General features: G+C 41.5%; 2 protein-coding genes and 1 long non-coding RNA gene across 3 annotated transcripts in view; 2 read left to right on the top strand and 1 right to left on the bottom strand.

Annotated features, from left to right (window-relative positions):
• The window catches only part of FILIP1L (filamin A interacting protein 1 like), a 183,505-nt gene that overhangs the window by 62,177 nt on the left and 99,563 nt on the right, over positions 1-21,765 (top strand). The gene's annotated exons all lie outside the window — the stretch shown is intronic.
• The window catches only part of CMSS1 (cms1 ribosomal small subunit homolog), a 176,831-nt gene that overhangs the window by 49,952 nt on the left and 105,114 nt on the right, over positions 1-21,765 (bottom strand). The window lies entirely within an intron of this gene.
• Positions 16,805-18,224, top strand: LOC307214023. The gene is made up of 2 exons (XR_013837838.1): positions 16,805-16,917; positions 18,047-18,224. It is a non-coding gene; the product is annotated as an uncharacterized lncRNA (long non-coding RNA).

Here is a 21,765-nt window from a genome sequence, read left to right on the forward strand (position 1 = left end):
ATCCCTGTGAAAAGTGCGCACTCTCTCTCGCCCCCCCCCCCACTTCTCCTCTCCTCACTTTTCAGAAGGCTGCATTGTTTGCTGTAAGGCTTCATTGCCACAGTAAAGATTGCTCTATAAAGGAAGATGAGAAAAAGGAACATATGGACAAGGTATTAAAATTATTGTTGGAAATGTTCAAATGCTGTAACATGTCGTGACTAAACTGAAGTGGTATGGTCAAACTGGTCCCAGTACACAACTACTGTCACAACTATTCTCAACGCATGCTTATCAGATGGCAGAAAGAAACCCTACATAGCTTGTCTTAAAAGCCTTGCATTTGCTGACAGAAAAAACCAACAAGGACACTGTTCACTTGGTTTGTTCTCAATAAACTCTTGTTGTTTAAATACATCACTTGCTCAGCTAACAAAGATTGATGCCATCTTTATTATAAAACATATTTTGTGCGAAAGACTGTTTCCTGTTCCTGGTGCTGAAGCATTGACTGTCTCAGAAGGAAAAGTTCTCAACTTCACATTGAAAATGACTGATGAGGAAATGGACTTTTGTGTTGATTTTTAAAGTTGCTTCCAAAGGTACCTTGACTCCCTTGCCTATAAACTCTTCTTCCAGACTCTCTGGAACTCTATCTTCCAGACCCCTCCCCACATGTCAAGCACATGTCAACTTTATGCCTTGTGTCCCTCCCTATACAAGAGGAACTTTGCTTCCACAAAATGCAGCTTCTTCTTTCCAATGACTCCTTACTCTCCAAATGTTCTCTTTCAAAAAAGGAAATCGGCCGGAAGAGATGATTTATTATTTTATAGGTTTCTACAAACTATAATATTTCTTGGAGCACCGAGACAGGCAAGTTGGCAAAAAAAAGTATACTAAACAGAGCTCAGCTTGCAATATATGCTTATTGAAAGAGTGTGGCATGGATAGGACTGAAAGTTTCAGCTGGCCACAAAACCAAAGCATGTAGCTCTGGTGCAGATGTACGGCTGGTTCCTTGTGTTCCAGGCTTTCCAAACTGGGATACAGACTTGAGAATGTGTGCTTGCCACCCCTTCCCTTTGTTTGCTTTAACCATGGTTACTGTACATGCCACAATTAGCCATTGTTAACCTAAGGTTCCCAAACATCAGAACCTTGGTTAAGAGGGGAACTCTTAATTAGATTGGGTGTGAACGGCATGTACATTGGGGCATTACAAGTTCAACAGACCTACCCTAAAGCATGGCTTTGACAAACAGAGGAGGTTTGTGCCAGAGAAGAGAGAGGGGAAAGGAGAAGCATACACCTAACACTGGTCTTACCATGAGCTTCGTGGCTTCATTGGGATCAGGGTGATATGGATAATATAACCCTCTTAATTTAAAGAGAGGTGGAGAGCAGAGCATTCTCTGCAGAAAGCATGCTTTGCTTGAGTGCAAGGCGACTTCACATTCAAATAGCTTGTATGTCTCATTAATGGATTTATTGTGCTTTCCCTTCCCGTACTTCATTTCCTGCTTGGAAGCGCTACTTGGTAAATTATGATTAGCCAGATCAGTAGCTGTCGCAGCGTAAAAACGTATTTGCTTTCACACAGCACAGCTTGTTCGCCTGGTCCTACAGCATACAATAGGAAGAATAAACACTAAATCCGCCTTTCCACGAATTCTTTCGTTATGTATTGAATGACGAAATCTTCTTGTGGGAACAAGAATTAAGAGCTGGGGAGAGAGTTACTTCCCACCTTTGCTTGCTAAGCACACACAACAGACATCAACTGGACAGATACACTGTCTTTTCCTGGAACAGCTCCAATTTCATATAATCTGTTCAAACCTTCTGAATGTTGTGAGGCTTGTACTCAGCCATAAATGTTCAGAGGATTTAAAAAACAAAAACAAAAAAACCACCCATAACAAATGGGGCTTGATTTTATCTCAGAGTACAGGCCTGGCATCCTGGTTACTCTGCAAACATAGGAAGGCAACAGGAGCGCTATATCACAGCTGCTTCCTCGTGACACATGCAATCCTTCTTGTGTTATCCCTGGGCAATAATTCCAGAGGAATGATCATGGCTGCCCAACAACAAGTGTTACTGTGTGTTTCCAAGAAGCACATACCTATGGACAGCACAGACTTGCCCCAGGTTATCTCTGTATTTACTATAGGGATCGTTAACTTAGGTTTATGTTAAGGTAATATTCAAATAAGCTCTTTGTGCACTTCCTCAGTTATGCCCATAAAAGGTAAAAGGACCCCTGACCATTAGGTCCAGTCGTGGCCGACTCTGGCGTTGCGGCGTTCATCTCGCTTTATTGGCCGAGGGAGCTGGCATACAGCTTCCGGGTCATGTGGCCAGCATGACTAAGCCGCTTCTGGCGAACCAGAACAGTGCACGGAAATGCCGTTTACTTTCCCGCCGGAGCGGTACCTATTTATCTACTTGCACTCTGACGTGCTTTCAAACTGCTAGGTTGGCAGGAGCAGGGACCAAGCAACGGGAGCTCACCCCGTCGCAGGGATTTGAACCGCCGACCTTCTGATTGGCAAGTCCTAGGCTCTGTGGTTTAACCCACAGCACCACCTGCGTCCCATACTTTCAGCTATGTATATATATACTTTCCCATATAGCCCATACTTTCAGCTATAATTGTTTAAACAAACTTCAGAAGCCAAATAGGTCTTCTAGGAGCTTCTTTTGAGATGGCACTTTGGGCTTTTCCTTCTTTAGGCTGTGCCTCAAACTGCAATAGTGGTGGGGGAGACTAGACAAACCAAACTGTTTTTTTGAAAATCAGAGGCTTGTCCCGACTCCCACTCAAAACAAGACAACAGAGGCTGTTACTTGTATATGATCTTTGTTCGGGCAAGCAATGGTACAGAATCAGCAGTAGGCACAGCAGTGTGAGTCAATAGTTCAGGGGTCATACAAGAGGTTCAGAGCTGAACAGAAGCAATGAAGATGTCCTAACAAGTTTCCCACCCTCCCACCAAACTTTAAGAGATGAGGTGTGGCAAGCTTGCTCACAAGATTCTCTTTCCTTGAGAAAATGCCAGGTTTGTAAGAGCAGAATATGTATCTGTGATTATATATTGTACGGTGTTTAGCTCCATTCACTATACAGTATGCCACACCTATTACAGTGTAATGGGTGGCCAATACAGGATTATAGTGATCTTTGTTGTTGCTGTTATGAAGTGAGTATGAGCATATATCTTATCAAGTTACATTAACTGCAACTGCATCAAAGAAAATTCAAGTACTTTGAATCAAGTGACAGTGGACTGTAAAGATGATTCATTAACAGAGTAAGTTAAAACTTAGTGTAATTCCAGGATGTTTCATGGATTTGTTTTAATTTTAAATAAGTTTATTTGCTCATGTTTGTGAAAGTACACATTCTATATGTATTGTTTACAATGACCTATGGCCACGAGCAATAAATATTACGGTAATCGTCTCATGAGATGTAAAGGAAGTTCACAGAAGGAATGGTTCTCAAGTCCAGAAGCAGCATCTGGAATCCTAATGCAGTTGTTAGTGCCATGGCTGGTGCCAGCCCCAGCCCCACTCCCCCCGCCCACCCTGGTATTCCAAGCAGTGCCAGGTTCTGAATCTAGCCACCCTTTACATTTCATAGAATCGTGAAATTGGAAGGAGTTGGAAGTAATCATCCTTCTGCGGCATTGACCCAGAGACCTAGCAATCCTGGGAGCAACACATTCGCAGCCAAGTAACCCTGCCAGGGCTCAGTGACAGAGGAGGGAGCTCACCACAGGACACTTTGACCAAATCCTTCTCAAAGCTGAGGTCAGCCCTGCAGGAAGGCCCCTCATCCTCTAAAGAAGCTTTTTGAAGGATGCAGGGGACGAGGAAGTGGGAAACAATTTCTGGGAATTAATTGGGATCCAAAGCCCAAGCTACACATGATGCTCTGCCTTTAAGGGTTTTGTTTATTTTATTGTATAAATAGCCAGCACAGGAGGTCCAATCTAGGCCCAGAATCTAGTGTGAGAAGAAAGGTGGGGTTCCCTAGCTCACCCTATACTGCAATTTGTACTGCCCCCCCCCTGCCCAAAAATGTCCCATTGAAATGTTAGGTTCCAAAATGGATCACAACCGCCCACTGGGGGCTTATCCTGTAAGAACCAGGGCTTCTGATTCACAACCCTTCACAGAATGTTGAGGAGACCACATTTCCATCTTCCAGGAGCTCTCGTTCTGTAAATGTAACACCTCACTGGAAGGAACAGAAATGCAAGCTTCACACACAGGTAGTTGGGGTAGGTAGCAAATAAATCTAAGGAGCAAATTCTGGCCTCACCATAGATTTAGATTCCAGGGTACAAGGGATATTTTGAGTCATGAAGATGACAAGCACCCCCTTCCCTCCTTCTCACTTTCCTTCTGGATAATCAGCATTTTTCTCGTGCAGCCATGGGCCCACGCACTAAAAATAACTTTGTTTAGCCACAGAAATGAGTAGGAGGCTCAGGCTGCAAAATATTGTTTTAAAAAAATGTTATTCAAACAAACTAAGGAATGTCTAACATAACACAACTCCAGAGCATTCGAGGAAAACAGTTTTGTTTCTGCTGGAGGCTAGATGACACCACCGAGTCTCTCTGACAAACGTGTAGGTGTAACAAATATGAAATGACACATTTAGCATGTTAACATGTTCTATATGCTGTAAGTGTAAGGGGGTGGGCATTGACCCTTTAAATGCTAGATATAAGAGGATCCTACTACATGCCATGTTTATTAAATGGGTCTAAGTATGTGGTGGAGCCAATACCACCACTAACTTCCTTGCAAAACATATGCTCCATATTACACAACTCCTTCCTCCCCCACACTATGACGGCATCGTGTTAGAGACATCAAGATCTCTCAACAGGGGCATGAAGGAAATACGATCTGCACAATGAGGAAGAAAGGGGTCACTTGAGGTAGTCACTCTAACCCCACTGACATCCTTTAGTGGTTGGGAAATTAAACTTGTTCTGAACATTTCCTCCAGCCTCTTCCCCTCTGACTCTTTGAAGTGTCAGCCCGATTTTACATAGGAGCTAATTTTCAAAGACCTGGGCTGAGATGGGATTTGCTACAGAGGGATTTGCAACCCTTCCCACCCACCTCGAACTTTCCTCAAATTCTCCTGCATTTGCAGTCTGCTTTTGTATGTCCATAAAAGAAGTATCAAAATGAAGACTGGTTGCAGAGAGTCTCCGAAAGAGAACTTGAAGTGGGGGTGGGAAGGGGGTGGGGAGAAGAGCTGATGTAATGTAACGCTACAAGTTGCAAGTCCCTGATCCAAATCCCAACTCAGCCAAGCGCTCACTAGGTGGCCTTCAGCAAGCTGCAATTCCCACCTCTCCCCCCTCTTAGCCATGAACTAACTAAAACCTTCACAGGAGCTATTTATCATTTCCTTTTACTCAGTAATGTGGCTAGTTTGAGCTATTTGGCTTTTGCAAAATGCAGGGTTGTACCAGGTCAATTTTTGTGAAATGGTAGTGCTGGGAATACTTGCTTCTACTACAGGCATACATCAACGAGCACGACACTTAGTTTCAGAATCTGTTGCCCTTTGGGATCCAGGAGGCATCAATATCTAAATGGTGTTAGAGGAAAGAGGTGAAAGGGGGCCAGGACTCTAACCAAATAAACTGTGGAATGGCAAGGGGTTAGCCCAATTCCATGTTGGAACCAGGAATACAATTATTATTGTATAATAACTACTACTACTACTACTACTACTACTACTACTACTATTATTATTATCATCCAAGGGAAAGATAAGGTAGAGGCTGAAGGTAGAGGGAAATCTAAGGGAGACAAGCAGGAAGAAGGTGCTTGCTTTGGTCACAAAGGATGGAGTGAGGAGGTTTTGTTGCAAGTATTTTGGATGGTCAGCTACTTGGGGCTCAGGATTGGAGTTCCATGAGTCCTAAACCGATTCTGTCCTGTTGGAGCATTCCCTGGCCAAGTAGGAAAAGCCTTAACATAAAAGCAAGTAAGTTTGGAGTGTGAATCTGGGTAGTGCTTAAAGGTTTCACCTTTAGTGTTCCATCCATTCCACACTGCAATAGATCTGGCTTCCATGTAACAAGGGGACACCACTAGTGTCAACTTCACCCATCAATGTGCATGTTTCTCTCTTTCAGCTTTCCATAAATTCCTGCCACCATAAACAAACTCTAAAATAGAGAGCACAGTTGTTCTTTTTTGTACTGGATCAAAATGTTTAATACTCACTGCTGAAATCCTCCAGAGGGAAAATAAGTTTATTTTGCATTCTCATTCAGTCCATAGCCAAATATGGTGGGGTTTTGCAACATGTAAAGTGACCCAATGCGAACTTCAATAAACTTACCAAATTATTTTCAAGTAGATGCCAAAGAGCTCTCCAAGACTGGCTGTTTTTATTCCTACTAACTTTGTCTGACTTGGAGCTGGCAATGAACGGATGTAAGTCTTTACAACTTACTGCCAATATAAAATTAACAAGACACACTTAAAATGGCAACATAAATCTCCAGGATGTGCCAGGATAGATTATCTTAGTTTGGTCCTGTGAGTCCTGAGATTCTTTGTTATACAGCACCATTATTGTCTCAATGTTCTTTGCAAAAGGTAACCCAAAGAGCTTACAACCAGAATTTTAGCATAAGGAGAGAGAACAGGGAAGAAAAAGAAATTAGGAAGAGTACATACAAATGCAGTTACACATACTTAGGCTTAATTTTAGCAGAGAACAAGGACTAAAGCAGGAATGGGGAAGCTGTAGACTTCCAAAGGTTGCTGGACTACAAATTCCATCCTTCCCAGCCAGTCACCATGCTGGCAGGGCAGATACAAATTGGAGGCCACAAGGTCCCCAGCCCTGGACTAAAAGAATGGGGGAAAAGCAGATTTTGAGGAGGGGATTTTTGAAGAGAGAAAGAGAAGTGGTACCACTGAAACCTTCTGGAAGGGAGCCCTCACCATAATGGGCAGAAAGAATGAACAGGGTTGTTAATGTAGCATTTGGGTAATAAATGCTCTTAGGTATGCATTAGGAAACATCTTGCCATAGGCTACTCTTACAGAGTAGAAGCAAACTGAGGCTGTATGCAGCGCACGCATATATGAAAGTGCTGTTGTGCTTATGGACTTCCCATTCAGAACCTGGTTGGCCACAATAAGAACAAGTTACCAAACTAATGGGCCTTTGGTCTGTTCTTCTTGTGCTCATTAACATAAAACAAAATTAGGTATTCATGATGGGGTTATTCAGAATTATCTAGGCAAAGAGCTAGGAGAAGGGAAAGGAAAGGGTGAACCCAAGTATATAAGCAAACTAGCACAAAGGCACAGTCACTCAGAAGTATCTCAGCTTAAGTGAACAAGGCACTTTAAAATGAGCATGTCACCAAAAAGCATGCTCAATGGAAAACAGGTGACACTTGATAAGTTTTATATATTGCACACTATAAAAGTAACAAATAGGTGCCACAAAAATACAAAGAACAGGCACTGTTGATGATACTCCAGTTAGAGGTAGAGGAGAAGCTTTGCATGTCCCAAAATCAATCCAAATTCAGATAAGATTGGAAAAAATGCACAACTGAAACCCTGGACAGCTACAGCCTGTCTGTATCTAGTTTTAAGCAGCTGCCTAGTTTTCCTATGCTCCTATCTCAAAATATGCACAGTGCTTTACTATAAACCTATTTCATATTATTGCTCCTTCCTGTTGAACATCTATTGGAAACCAGACTTCATACTAAAATCCTGAGATGCCCCTTGCACAGTCCAGATACTTGGCTACACTGCCCTTTTTGCACTTAGGGGTGGGAATAGAGAATAAAAGTAAAATATAAAAAATAATAACCATTGCATCTTCTTGAGACCCTTCTATAATTACAGAACATACTAGGAATGCAATTCTCAGGAAAAGGGAGCTTGCAGAACAAATGCTAAGAGAAATGCTACAGATCACTATTGCTTAAAAGTAATTATTCCTGTACAAGAAATACCTAAGCCATTGAAAATCTAGGCAAAATAAAGAAAGTGTACTTTGTGTGACATGACTTGGACTCCACCCCTTGAAAACACTGATTTGTTTCATGTCACAAACTACTGCCAAAGTCAACACCTTTCAGAAGTATTATTGGTCTGTTTCAACATTTATTGTTTCAACATTTACTGTTCAACATTTACTGTTGTCATAATGTGCTCTGTTGTATGAATGGTTTTTGTGTATCAGCATAAAATAAATGTTAACATAGCTTAGAATGCGCCCAGTGCTAAAATTCCCCGCACTTGTAATTAAGACTACGTACTTAAAATGACTTTGACAAAAATGTTGTATACTATGTCTGAAAGATACTCAGGCTTTGGCTTAAACAGTAGTTTGGTCACAAGGAAAGCCCATGTCCCTTCCTACATTGCCCTTGGCTACAAAATAGCTATCTGCTTCTCTGGTCTGTAAAATGTCTGTAAAATATCTATGAAATATTTTTGTTCCTTTGTGAAAATTCCACAAATATGCCAAAGCTGGACCTTCTTCAAAGACTTGATAGAATGCCCTGGGGAAGCTATTTGTTGTTGTTTAGTCGTTTAGTCGTGTCCGACTCTTCGTGACCCCATGGACCAGAGCACGCCAGGCACTTCTGTCTTCCACTGCCTCCCGCAGTTTGGTCAGACTCATGTTTGTAGCTTCGAAGACACTATCCAACCATCTCGTTCTCTGTCGTCCCCCTCTCCTTGTGCCCTCCATCTTTCCCAACATCAGGGTCTTTTCCAGGGAGTCTTCTCTTCTCATGAGGTGGCCGAAGTATTGGAGCCTCAACTTCACGATCTGTCCTTCCAGTGAGCACTCAGGGCTGATTTCCTTCAGAATGGATAGGTTTGATCTTCTTGCAGTCCATGGGACTCTCAAGAGTCTCCTCCAGCACCATAATAGATAGATATAACATTTCAGGAAAATAAAATGCAGAGAAAGATACATCAACGTGGGTTCTGTTTAAGTTTTTTAATCCCTTAAACAAGGCTATTATTGTACACATTAGTGATTTTTTTAGGCAACATCAGGACATTGGCCTCATTTAAGGGAGAGAATGGGCTATTGTGTTTTTTGTTATTTTCACTGGATAGCGCAAACAACAGCCATTTAAACAATTGTCTAGATACATGTTTAAACTATTAACTTAGTATATCATGTCAAGCCTTATACATTTTAATGAGGAATAATAGTTAAAAAATACCAAACTTAATTATAGTATCAGAGGATTAAGCTGAACCACAAAATCAGGTCACAGTCATGTTAGAGGTCTAATTTAAACCACGTGGTTTCAGCATAATCTCTGGAACCCTTTAATTTGCTCTCTCTCTTTCTGGACAGGGATGATTTATAAAGTCTTTCCCTCTAAGAACATTTTCCTTATACCCTCCATATTCAGTCGTGTGGTATAAGATTGGAGCTTCATACTTAACCAAGTAGAATACACAATACTGTACTATTAAAACTCTTTAAAAGCTGCATGTTTGATGGTGGCAAAAGATTCATCATTTGCCACATGCATCCAAAAACAAGGGCTCTGTCCCGTACAGGCTTATGCCACAATAAATATGGCGTTGGTAAACATGTCACATGACTCTTCCCCCCACAAAAACACCACAGCACTGTATAACAAACTTAATTCCAAACACAATCCATGTATATAGATGGAATTCTTTTAAAAGCAAGAGCTGAATCAAACAGGAATTTCCAAGCCACAAATAATTTTAGTATTTTTATTCCTTTGATATGTCTTTAGAAGTTGACCCTGCCACCTTTAAGTAATAAAGGAGCAGCTTTACAGAGGAATATAAAATCACCTTCACTTGCGCACAGACATCACAGGCTATCCTTTCAAAAGTGCCCAGAGAGGGAAAATGGGGGAGAGGGAAGGGAGAAGACTGAGACAATAACAGAACACACTCTCTCTCACTCTCTCTCTCTCTCTCTCTCTCTCTCTCTCTCTCTCTGTGTGTGTGTGTGTGTGTTTTAGGGCTAGGAGTGGGGAGACAAAGAAAAACTATCCTAAAATTAGAGGCAGAAAGAAGACAGTTTGGGGGAGGGGAATTAAATTGAAGAAAATGCTATCTGTGAAAAAAGGTAGCATCATAAATTAACAAGGGGAGAAAATGCACACAGATGAAAGAAAACAACAGGTATGGAAAGCAAACTGGTGGAATATATAATTACCATATATACTCGAGTATAAGTCGACCCGAATATAAGCCGAAGAACCTAATTTTACCACAAAATAACTGGGAAAACTTATTGACTCGAATATAAGCCAGTTTGCCACACCACAAACCTCCTAGTGGGCCAGAGTGTGTGTGCGTGCACGCATGTGCACACGGCAGAGGGGGCTTCTCTCTCCCCACAGCCCCTCCCATCCCTCTGCCTACCTAGAGTGCTGCCAAGAGGCGGAGGCTGGTGGCGGCAGAGGAAGAGGAAGAACAAGCAGCCCGAAAGGGCTGCTTTCGTGCTCCTCGTTCCTCCTCCTCCTCCGACAACAGCCTGGGCGAGGGGGCTGCTGGAAATGCACTCAGGTGGGACCCTCACTCGAGTATAAGCCGAGGGGGCCTTTTTCAGCATAAAAAATGTGCTGAAAAAGTCAACTTATACACGAGTATATACGGTATATCAACCAATCCCTCTTCACAGGAAACTCTGAGAGCTATAATTCTGGGAGAGGAATAAGGGTTTCCTAACAACTATTATCACCCCTCACAGTATAGGAGCCAACTCCTAAGGGCCAATGGGTCTTCAGCCCCCCCCATAAAATATTTGAGGGGGGCAGGGAGCCCTAAAGTTGATGGATACCGCCATTCAAATGGTGTTCATGCACCACATCATGGGATCAATTATGAAGGCAGGGCTTACCCTATTTTATTCAAGTTGGCACCCCTGTTTCACAGTCTACAGCATCCAGAATTCTTTGAGGGAAGCCATGATTGTTTAAAGGCATAGCATAGTGCTTTAAATGTATGGCCTGAATCTGGCCTTAGTCATGTACTGGAGGGCAAACGAAAGGAGCCAAAAGGAAGAGGTAAACAAGGACTAATTGAGAAGTGAAAATTAAAAGAAAGGGGAGAGTAACTTCTGAGCAGCCCCCTCCTCAGACCATACAAAATTAAGGAATTCTGAACCACAGAGCCTAGGGCTTGTTGATTATAATGTCGGCGGTTCGAATCCCCGCGACGGGTGAGCTCCCGTTGCTCGGTCCCTGCTCCTGCCCACCTAGCAGTTCGAAAGCACATAAAAGTGCAAATAGATAAATAGGTACCGCTCCGGCGGGAAGGTAAACTGCATTTCAGTGCGCTGCTCTGGTTCACCAGAAGCAGCTTAGTCATGCTGGACACATGACCCCAGAGTCGTCCGTGACTGGACTTAACGGTCAGGGGTCCCTTTACCTTTACTTAAGAAAGACAAACCCATTTCACTCCGTATCTGATTATTGCAGTGCCCAGAGCAAACAAATCAAGTGGTGATATGACACGAAGACAAAAGATAACTCAGGAATTCTCAAACAGCAATAATTCTTTGTTGACAGGAAAAATCCTCCACCACACACTGGCCAAACTAAAGGAATGTTGTGGAAAATCAATACGAATGAAAAATGACTGTGCAGTGACTGTAAACACATCTAAAGGCCAAGGAGAAATACTGTTTTTCAGGAAATAATCTATTTTAAACCACAGGACCCCAAGCCAATCTTGATGACTAATCAAGAATGTATTTCCCCATAACCATGCTTTTTTTTCAAAATAGTACATTTCCACATCAAATATCTTGTTTTCCATTGTATTTTTAAATAAAACAAAATAAAAGCAACCCAGAGGAAAAGTCTATACGGTAGGAATCTTGACAGGAAAAAAGAGGTTCACAAGTGTAACAGGAACATCACTCATTATACTACTTTGCTGGAGCGCCTTATGAAAAACTAAGTATTCTCCATATGGAAAAGAATGTCTGTATAGGATTTGACACTTCACCTATTTAGGAGTCATTAAAGAAATGCTCATTTAAGCATAGATACCTTCTGTTGGTATCTTATTGGTTGGTTTTTGTTTTGTTTTGTTTACAAAGCAACGGGCTAATCTATGAGTGGACAAAATTTAGGCCAAAACGGACATGGACTGACACCAAGAAAAACAAATAGCAAGAGTGTTGTTGCTGCAATAATTCTTGTTGTGGTATATTCTGAAGTGTCTAGGGACACTAGACAATGATTCCATTTGGAACACTCACTAAAAATAGGCCAATAGTATTTGGAAGGTACCATCAAGTTTCCTGTAGTCCACTCCATTCTTAGGAATGGTACCCTGCTTGTAAAGAATGTAACATAAGCTAGGGAACAAGACACCTTAAATTAAAAATTGGAACTGCTTTCCTCTGTCTCAAACTTGAAACCAATTTGTTACCATTTCCTATCTTTGTTGATTATTCAGTCTTTCCTGTAAATGCCTGGCTAAATTCTTTCCTAGCTGCCAGAATCCTCTTCTTTTAGGAACTCTCTAATGGATCAGTTGTGCCTGCCTTGATCTATACCATGTCTAGCTTCTGCTCACTTGTCTGAATTTTAGCCATTCCTCTTGTCCTGTCCCCTCAGTCCCAGCCTGTCCAATTCTTGCAGCCCTGGTGACTCTTGTCCCTTTCTTTTGTCCCTATCTGAACACAGTGCTCCAACTTTAATCATACTATGGGGACCAAACATAACCCCCAAACACTAGAAAAATATATGATATGGAAGCCTGTAAAGGACCCCTGGATGGTTAAGTCCAGTCAAAGACGTCTATGGGGTTGCGGCACTCATCTCGCTTTCAGGCTGAGAGAGCCGGCATTTGTCCACAGACAACTTTCCGGGTCATGTGGCCAGCATGACTAAACCGCTTCTGGCGCAACAGGACACTGAAGCCATAGCACACGGAAACGCCGTTTACCTTCCCACCACAGTGGCATGCTTTCAAACTGCTAGGTAGGCCCTGTAGACTAGCCCTGCTGTCAATGCAGCCACTGATGCCGAATTTTGACCCCACTACATCACATACTCCTACCATCCACACACTTAACCAATGTGCAAAGGTGCTCTACATTAATTGGCCCACTTTTCCCTCTCCTTTCACACATCAGCCAATGTGCAGATGGCAGAATATGTGGCTGTGGTGCATGACCCTGTGATCCCTTCTGACATAGGTCTTATTGGGGAGAGGATATGATATGAACCCCCTGCTAGGAAGCTAAATTCTGGTATCATCTTGCCACTTTGAGTTCCTTCACTTAATCACCTGGCAGAGTGAGGCAAGCAACTTCAGGTGGCACCATGAGGGAGAAATAGATAAAGGCAGGAATTTATCTTTGAATGGTGCAGGAGGACTTGGCCTTATTTTGTAGGGAGTAGGAAATAGCACTTGGGCTCTGCTTCAGGCCTGGGCCTAGAAAACTGATTTTATTATTGTGACATGGTTTATAAACAGCAGAAAATAAAAGGAAGTGGGTTGATATTAAGGAAAAGTTAAGCTGAAGTTCAGTATTTTCATAAGTACGAAGCCTGGACCAACTTAAATGTCTTAATTCTAAAAAGTTTCCCACTGCTCAGTTAGATATGTTGACAACAAACATCCTCAAGACTGACTGAGGCCAGAATCTCATCAACTTTGCATGGATGTTGCCTTGTCAGCTGCTGCTGAATCATTCAACTGAATTTCAAATCACTCTACAATAAACTAAAAGAAAAAAGACCACAGTATTTAAAGCGGTTTGTCTGTGGGATTAAAATTACTAAAATTATACCAACGTCACTGTAACATAACATTGCAATGTGGGGGAAGCTGTCCCACCACTGCTATAGCAACCACTCATAATACACAATATCAAACATTTAGCGAAACGAAAACAAAAATCCATCGTGAACAAGAAGATGACTCAAAATGTACATACATCTTAGAAATAATACATGTTCCCAGTAATTTATACTAACTCACTGTTATATATATATATATATATATATATATATATATAGATAGATAGATAGATTTCAACGTTTATCCTAGAGCTGCTTTGATTTATTTGAGGATTAAATTCCATTTTAAAATATTAAATGCTTACAAAGACAGCAATAAAGAAAGCAAAGAAATATTTGTTCAAATAAGGTTATGGATGAAGAGAAAACTCGTCATGCAAACATATACATACACCACAGAAATTCTCATGAGGGGCTCTGTCTATCTAAGATTTAATTTTAATACTTCATTTATCACCATAATGTCTCCATGCCTTTCAAGAACATAAAAACAGCAAATCCAACTCTGTCCAGATTCCCACTCCACACCACCACACCACTTCCCTTTTGACGGAACAATGTTTTCTAACAAGATCTTCTTGGACCAAACTGGCTTATTTTAGACTCCAGCCAAGGACACAGTTGGTTCACATACATAATGACAGCACACTGCAACCTCCCTTCCAAGCCAGTGGAATTAGAACAGTTATGTAACCTGCCTACTGTAGACTAGCTTAGCACATTTATAGTGGACGCTGAATTTCTTGGACTATTTGAAGACAGGACTCTGGGAAAACTACAGTCTAATTTCAAGTCCATGGTGCAGCCACCTTTGGAATGTTGCATACAGTTCTGGCTGTCCCATCTTAAAAGGATATAACAGACCTCAGAAATGGAAAATAATCCTGGATCAAGGGGCTGAAACACCTACCCTATGAGGAAAAGTGAAAACATCTGGGGATTTTTTTAGGTTTGTGGGGGTTTTTTGAGCCCCCACCCCTCAAAACATAAGAGAGGAACATGATAGTGAACATGTTCCACAATACCAAAACTCAGGGTCATCCAACAAAATAGAGGGCCAAACTAGACATGCGTGATTGCATGTGGCATAAATAGGGAGTTTTTCCACATCTAAACATGGAGGGAAGATAATCAAGATCAGGACTGATTTATTTTTTTTTGGGGGGGGGGAGGGTAATGCATCTCTTCTGCTGCCAGTGCTTTTTTTTCTTAAAAAACCGTATAGGGATACTCTCATTTTCCTACTCATATTGAAATACTGCGCCTCAATGAGGCCAAACTTAGATTCACAAAATATTTAGGGGTATGCATACCCCTGCAACCCCCCCCCCCAATCCCGGAAAAAGCACTGCCTGCAGCAATCCAAATACAAATTTGCCATGGAAGCTCGTATCACATGAAAGCCCTGGGATATGGGATTTCCTTGGCAACAAGGCTTTGCAAGGGAGACACCCACACTATTATAATAAACATAATTTCAAATAAAATGAAAGCATTATTTTTAGACTTAGGCTGTAATTGCAGATTTTGTCCAGTTCTGGGGAAAGGAAGGGACAGACAGACATATCTCATAGCTCCTTGTGGCAAACTTCAGATAACTTTAATCTGGGGCACGTGCTGTTTATAGCAAAGAGATGCCTGAAATCAAAATTATTTATATCTCCCCCTTCTAAAACGCTAGAATTCATGGACATCCAATGACAATGAATGTTGGAAGATTCAGGACAGATAAAAGAAAGGATAGGCGTCCTCCCACTTACACGTGACTGTGCGCTACTGTGTAGACACGGCACCGGGAAATAAAGAAATACCAGGAAATGGCAATGGGCAAAGCGATCCCCAAAGAGACTGGAGGTGTAGTGGGTCTTTGTTTAGGTTGCTCAGCCTCCCTGCCTAGCAATTGATGTACACAGAGCACAGCAGCTGCCGCCACTTTTGAGAGTCTTCTAGCTGGCCCCAGAGCTTCAGTTCTAGTTGAACAGAGAGCTGGAGAGCAGGGGGAAAATGGACCTTTAGAGGCTTTTTAGAGGGTGTTCCCCACTTATGTGATTTTCACTTATGTCCATAGGGCCCAGAACGTACCCCTCACATAAGTGCGTATGGGGGGAAGTCTGTACTCCCATGAGATTATTTTGAGATTAGTGGCATCAGATATACCTGATAGCTTGCATAAAACAATGCACACTAGACATATTCTTGAATATAATTCCATAATGTATTACAAAGTTTTTAAATGTTGTGTATACCTTATGATTTGGCTGCAGGTTATTGGTGTGCCTGGTTTTATGCATTTTGAATTGGGGTGTGTGTGTTTAGGCTTTCTTCAGACAAATATTTTTTGATTTACTAATGAAGATATGTTTAAAAATGTGTTGGTTCCCCACTTTTTGAGTAGTAAACAGGATGTAGCTCTTAACAATTGCCTCTACTTTTAACAAAAGGAGATGTCAATCTTGTCTCCAGAAGTTTAAATTCAAAGTCCTACACATATAAGTAAATCCTGCTGAACTCAATAAGATTTACTGCTAAGTAAATAAAGACATAGTATAGGAATCTATTAAACACTGCATCTCTGGCGAACAACCCCTCCCCACAATAAGATAAGTCTATGAATGGTTATTAGCCACATTGTCTAAAGAGAACTTTCAGGTTCAGAAATTTCTAAATGCCTCCCTCTTGGGGTGGGGCAAACATAACTAAGAAGTTTGGACACCTGTCTAATTCTTAGGTAGATACCTAAGAGCTTTACTGTTGGCACTTAAGTATTTAAACTACTTGGCAGACCCAATTCACAGAAGTTCATTCAAGTGGTCTTCTGCATACTGACAAATTTGATATATCTTTCCTCAGGGTAGCACAAAGATAACAAAGTTCCCTAGTCAGGGATTGTATTTTGATTAGTGAATGAGGCACTCAAACCCCAGAGACAGAGTGCATAACCCTCTTCCCCCTTTCTCACCAACTGGACAAAAACCTGACTCTTTCACCCCAAGATGTAGAGCTAGGAAATTTTTCTCCATTGTGCTGTAAACCCCATGGGATTCCAAGCAGTGTCTTAACACCTGGCCATCCTTGAGTATAAAAGGTAAAGGTACCCCTGCCCGTTCAGGCCAGTCTTGCCAGACTCTAGGGTTGTGCGCTCATCTCACTCTATAGGCCGGGAGCCAGCGCTGTCCGCAGACACTTCCGGGTCACGTGGCCAGCATGACAAGCTGCATCTGGCGAGCCAGCGCAGCACACGGAACGCCGTTTACCTTCCCACTGGTAAGCGGTCCCTATTTATCTACTTGCACCCGGAGGTGCTTTCGAACTGCTAGGTTGGCAGGCGCTGGGACCGAATGACGGGAGCGCACCCCGCCGCGGGGATTCGAACCGCCGACCGTACGATCGGCAAGTCCTAGGCAGACAAAAGCTGCATAAGTTAATTTCTCAGATGTGTGGATATGTCAGATATTGCTGTGTTAGCACAGGAGTTTGTAGTAAGCTAAAAGTGCAATTTGGGTAAGATTCATGACAGGTAAATGTCTTTCTTTTCACAACGAAATCTATTAGCAAAGATTAAAGGATTCTGGCAAAAAAAATCAAAAGAAAATCAGTGGGGTTCCAAACAGAAGTGGGCAAGAGAGAACGGCAAGACACTCTGAGGAAATGAGAAAGGGGACAGGGAGCCTGGGAGAAACTTGAAAGGGGAGGGGCATTCAGTTTCCCAATATCCGCCAATTTTTTGTCAAGGGAAATGTGGAAGGAGCCCCTACCCCCACCAACAATGTGGAGCTCTAAGCCCCATCTAAAGTAGACACATCTCTCCTTTACCTTAGAAGGTATGAATGTGAGATGTAGCAAGAGTTCTGTTTTCCACCTTCTGTACAAGTCTGATGCATCCATCAGCAGAAAAAACACACACAAGACCGGCAATGTTGCTGTAATCTGAGTATTCCTTTTTAGGGAAAGCACGAAAGAAGCTGAGAGGGTAGTTCTTCTGTGCACTGAACACACAAAAATGTGTTTCGTTTCTGTTCTGCTTGAAAAGTTAAAGAAAGAGGCACAATCAGTGTAAAAGTATTCACCCTGTTTCACCTCTGCTCATCATATGAAGAGGAATCTGTACAGCCAAAATTATACAACTAATTCTGTTCTCCAGAATTGGAATTGACGATTGAGTCATCTTTCCTATAAATTCATTGTTTAAATGATTTTGGCATTATTCCTTTCAGATTCCTGTCTAGCTATGCAATGGAAATTTCGACCTCACACTCTGGTTTCTTTAACATCACAGATACCAAGATTATGAGTTAGGGGAGACTTCGCCAGTTGACAAAGAGATGGAATGGAGAAATTTGAAGTTTAAAAAGGAACAGAGTTGATCTAAATAAACCGAAGAGTAAATATTTAGTTCCAGTGACATTAAATTACATTCATACTCTTATAGCAACTAGTTTGTTACAATTAAGAATGTTCCTGCTTTCCAATACTTTATCATTTGGCCATAAAATGCAATTCCTAAATGAAACTTGGCATATAAAATTATGGCCTGGAAGCAATTTCTTCCTATGAATAAGTTACCATTTCTAAACCTGTTATACTTCATGGACAAAAAGAAAGATTAGTTATATCCAACCATGGATTTTTGCTTACATTTAAACTGGCAACAAGTTTAACAGCACAGGCTCAATATAGCACCCACACTTGAGATGGAGGCTGTGCCTATTTTAAATCAGCTAGAGCAATGGTCATCAACCTTTCCATATTAGGAACTTCTTCCTTCTAGCACGCTACAAAAGGCAGAGTGGACATCACCCTTTTGGTACATTTGTGTATGGTTCCCCTAGAGATCTTCCATTACCAAATCCTTTTCAAATACTTTGTAAGCATATTTACACAGAGCATATAATTTGCCAAATCCTTTGAATGATAAACTCACAGTCTGCTACAAGAACCCTGCCCACCTTTAACAAATAGGCAGCAAGATCAAGAACTACTGAACAGAGTAGTGAAACTCCAGTTTTCAGGTGCCTAAAAAGGAATAGTGATCCTGGGGAAAGAGTGATGCTCCTATTTCTCGACTTGACTTTAATCTAAAATATAGAGTTGCAAAATAAGATACTGATGTGTGTTACCAAGGGAAAATAAAGTCTCTTATCTGACCTGCGTTAGAGGGATGCAATAAATGCTAAGTACAGTCGTACCTTGGATCTAGAACGCCTTGGCTCATGAACAAATCGGCTCCCAAACAATAGAAACCCGGAAGTGAGTGTTCCGGTTTTTGAACGTTCTTTTTGAAGCCGAACATCCGACGGGGCTTCGGTGGTTTCTGATTGGCTGCAGGAGCTTCCTGCAACTAATCAGAAGCCACGCTTTGGTTTTTGAACATTCTGGACTTCTGGAACGAATTCCGTTCAACTTCCAAGGTACGACTGTATTGTTGTTCTCTTCTTCTTAGGTCCCTTCCACACATAGTGGTGAGTTCCCTCACCACTCTAGAGTGTACATGAACAGTATAATCTCCTAAGCCTGAGACTTTCATACCCATTCAGCACCTTCCTACTCTCTGCTGGCTGGATGCTGATCAAGTAAAAAGACCCACATGATTGGCTCTGTCCTTGCAGTAGGCCCCAAACTAGGATGGAACCCAGATTGAAAAAGGTCAGCACAGAAGGTTTCCTCTAGAAATTGCTTGCCTTAGCAATTGCCACTAAGTGGGACTAGATTGAAGCAACTTCATCAATAGAGGATCAAGGGGGGGGGGATGTGCAGTCATTTCACTTTCTGGAGTATCTTCTTTGGGACAAAACAGGACAACTGAGAAGGATGTGATCTAGCTGACACAGAGGTAGCTGAAGGAAAATATATTCTCTGCTGCTACTATTCCCACCACCACATATGCCTGCAAAAGGGTTTGGTCATTAATTTTCTATCATTTACCATATGTTCAAGCCATCTGACAACCTTTCACTAAACTATGCAGAAGGGTCTCCTCAAAACTGAAAAGATGGCACTCTGGGCAGCGCTGTCAATTGCCAAGGCCAAGCAACAATTTAAGGAGACCACCTGGAAATGTACAGTATCATCTCTAATGTCTCCACCGAAATATCCCAAAGCATTCTGGAAACATATAGGATCTGTAACTCTCTGGGCATAGACCATTCTAGTAAGCCCCACCTCTTGCAGAAGTGGGCAACTGTATACACTTGCACCTTGGTTCTGTTTATTTTCTGGCCATCTAACCACCAAAATTCTTCCCAATAAGTCTCTTTCAAACACAGTTTCTTTGTACCATTCTTTGCAAACAGGCATTATTAAACCAGGAAACAGGTTTCTTAAACAGCTTTGTAAGTACAGATAGGTAGCTGTGTTGGTCTGCCATAGTCAAAACAAAACAAAAAAAAAAAAATTCCTTCCAGTAGCACCTTAAAGACCAACTAAGTTAGTTCTTGGTATGAGCTTTCGTGTGCATGCACTTCAGGTATCTGAAGAAGTGTGCATGCACACGAAAGCTCATACCAAGAACTAACTTAGTTGGTCTTTAAGGTGCTACTGGAAGGAATTTTTTTTTGTTTTAGCTTTGTAAGTAGTGCTTAAAGCACAATTTCCCAGTTTGGCCATAATGGTAAACTGTGGCTATCTTCATTAATGTTGGGTACATGCTCAGAAGGAACGGGGTGACAAAGTGGGGAAGAAGACTGTAGGCACAGGGATGGTTCTCAATCCAATAAACGAAGTTAATTCAGACATCCTCCACCCTGAACTGGGTGACTGCATCTAAACTGGGTGATGGCTTTTCAGCTGGACAAAATTCAAATCCATCAGCATGATGCCCTTTTGAGCTTCCCAGAGGCATCTGGCTGGGCACTGCTGGAAACAAGATCTTGTTATGATCCAGAACAGCAATTCTTCCACTTTCCTTTCAACTTTTTACAGATGATTCATACTACTTAAAGCCAGATTTCTTTGAAACCACAAAGCAGGCATCTAGTAAAGGAAGACTGCTTCAAGAAACATATTGGAATTATGCTCCCTGTCGCTTTTAATTGCAATAATATTAATCATGCATGGATGAAGGAAATATTCCCTTGTGCCAATTGAGTTATTTCTCATCACATGACGGAAAACAAAAAACAAAAATTCTCCTAAAAACTATGCATTTGCTTGCATGCTACCATTTAAAGATGTAATTGCAGGCACAGTATTGTAATTTAGAAAAACAGAGAGCTATATTTTTTTCTTTTAAAAAATCCATTTAATTCCTTTTTATATTTTGTATTACACAATAAAGCCTCATTACCCCTTATGCTTATGTTGACAAAATAACAATATAAAATTACAGGATTTTGTTGCTGGAAAATGCAATTCCTCTTCAAGGTAGCAAGTGTCACTACCATGACTGCATCCAACTGCTACATTAGTTAACAGTCGTTTTTCTGAGGAATGCAGAGTAATATTTCAATCTAACAAAAGCAGTGTAAATTAAGTGAGGCAGCACAACTGGGAATGCTACTTCGCACCAGGGACTATGGTCAGGAAGTTAAGAACATGATATTGGCCGATAGGTCCAGTCCCCTTCCTATATTCTATCTTCCACATTTATTCCCTCATACTGTCACACTATTTAAACCTAGTGTAGTGTTAAGCAGTGCTAAGCAGGTCAGCACTCCTTCAGGTAAAGAGGTGGCTCACAGTGAAGTGATCAATATCCAAGAAAGAGAAAATCTGCTTTTAAAAAAACACCATCAGGAAGATTTTAATCCTATAAAAGGAGATGAACTTAACATCTGCTTTTTGCAAACTCTAGTTATATGTGCTAGATTTAAGCAATTTTACATTTTCAATTATGTTGCAGGTTTTGTTCTCTGCAGGCTAACACACAACACATTAAAGGCCCGTCCCCCCCAGAAACCAATGTATTGTTCCAGTTAGTAACACTGGTATTTTAATA

This window comes from Podarcis cretensis (genome assembly GCF_951804945.1).
Source record: "Podarcis cretensis genome assembly, chromosome: 4".
Lineage (NCBI taxonomy): Eukaryota > Metazoa > Chordata > Lepidosauria > Squamata > Lacertidae > Podarcis > Podarcis cretensis.